Source organism: Microcebus murinus, chromosome 15 (assembly GCF_040939455.1).
Source record: "Microcebus murinus isolate Inina chromosome 15, M.murinus_Inina_mat1.0, whole genome shotgun sequence".
Taxonomy (NCBI): domain Eukaryota; kingdom Metazoa; phylum Chordata; class Mammalia; order Primates; family Cheirogaleidae; genus Microcebus; species Microcebus murinus.
This window is the reverse complement of record NC_134118.1, coordinates 67,803,984-67,805,911: the sequence shown is the minus strand read 5'-3', so window position 1 is coordinate 67,805,911 and position 1,928 is coordinate 67,803,984. Positions and strand designations below refer to the sequence as shown.

The 1,928-nt window shown below is 28.4% G+C and overlaps 1 non-coding gene across 1 annotated transcript; it reads right to left on the bottom strand.

Moving 5' to 3' along the window:
- Positions 1-1,184: 1,184 nt before the first annotated feature.
- On the bottom strand, positions 1,185-1,291 carry LOC142876751 (U6 spliceosomal RNA). The gene has a single exon (XR_012923571.1). It is a non-coding gene; the product is annotated as a U6 spliceosomal RNA (small nuclear RNA).
- Positions 1,292-1,928: the final 637 nt, after the last annotated feature.

Here is a 1,928-nt window from a genome sequence, read left to right as displayed (position 1 = left end):
TTAAATATAGATCACAGTAATTTATTTACTATATATTTATTGAATGCCCATTATGTTTTCTTCAGTGCTAGATGCTAACAAGAGCAAGGAAAATTAAACAAATATGAAGAACTCATGCCTCAGAGAACTTGCAGTTATATGCACAAACCTGTACGGATAGCTGGGATTACTAAATATACTGTTTGTCTACTAGCACGTATCATAGTAGGGACTGGGATTGGGATTATTTGCATATTTGTACTTTATTTTCTTTACGATTAAGATTAATTTAGGATGCTTATTATATCTTTTGAGATATAGAATTCTATATATGTCTATGCAATAAAGTTTATTAATTAGGGTTTTCAAATTTTAAATTATACTTATCCATTTGATCTATTATTATTGTTAAAATCTCTCATTACAGTGATTTGCTAATTATTAAAATTCTGCCAATATTTGCTTTGTATAATTTGTGGGTATGATTTTTAAGGGTATAAAATTAAGAATTTTTATGTCTTCCACTAAGCTATTTCATTTGTCATTATATAATCGTGGACTTTTCATCACAATATGTTTTGCATTAAATTCTGAGTTTGATATAAATATAGTATTACTACTTTATTCAAAACAGTGTTTTCACAGAATAATATCTTCATCCTTTTAAATACAGCTTTTCTGAGTTATTAGTATAACTATGTATCTCTTTAAAATATAGCTACATTTTACTTTTAATTATATACTACTAGAATTTCAGCATTTCAAAATAAGTACAATCAGTTTACATTTATTGTGTTACTGTTGAATTTTTATTTTCTTATTTTTCATGTTTTCTTTGCTTTTTCCTCTTATTTTTTGTTATCTAATACATGATTTTTTAAACTATATTTCTTCTTCCACTAACTTAAATAGCTTATCATTGATATTTTAGTAGTTATTTTTTATATTTTAAAATCCACACGTGAATAAGTTTTAACTTTAATTTAAAAATGTAACCTCCTTAAGAATTGAACAAAAAATAGGCATTACATCTATGCATCATCGTAGCAACCACTATGACTAATACTTTAGTTTTACTTTATTCTTAATCTTCATCCCCAATATGGACATTATCATAGTCATTATTTTTCAGGCAATTATTATTTAGCTTAACCAACATGCTGCCTACCAACATTTGGTCATGATTGCTTCTTTTTTTTTTTTTTTTTAATATGGAACGCTTCACGAATTTGCGTGTCATCCTTGCGCAAGGGCCATGCTAATCTTCTCTGTATCGTTCCAATTTTAGTATATGTGCTGCCGAAGCGAGCACATGATTGCTTCTTAAATTTCATATTTTCCTTTGGAAAATATGTTTCCAGAACTGGAAAACAGGTTTCCAGTGTTCTTTCTTACAGAAAATATATAATGGGGGAAAAAAGCATAGACTGAGAGTGTATCATAATGTTTGTTTTCTTCCAGCAAAAGGTACATTCTCAGTCTTTGTCCCCCAACACCCATATACACAATATTTTTTTCCCATTCTTTCTCTTGAATGAGGCTTTAGCTGGGTATAAAATTTTAGGGTGACAATCATGTTCCCTCAACATTTTTAGAATGTAATTTTATAATCTTCTTCCTATTGATTTCTACACTCAGAGTAGCCAAAGTTCTATCTTGGAAAATTATCCACAAAATCATTTGAATATTTTATTCTCACATTCTTTTATTTTCTACTTATGAGATATGAAAACATTCTCAACCTACCTATTGTATTTCTTGGTGTTTTTTTTTCTTTTATATGATGACAACTTTATCAATTTGAGATGCATTCTAGTTAATGTCTCTGATTCTTTTCTTAGGAAATCTTTGCTTACTTAGTCACAGACATCGCTGCAAAGCAAGTGTGTATTTCTTTCTCCCTGTAACTATTTTCCTAATTTAGAACAAACTTTACATTAATTTCTGGA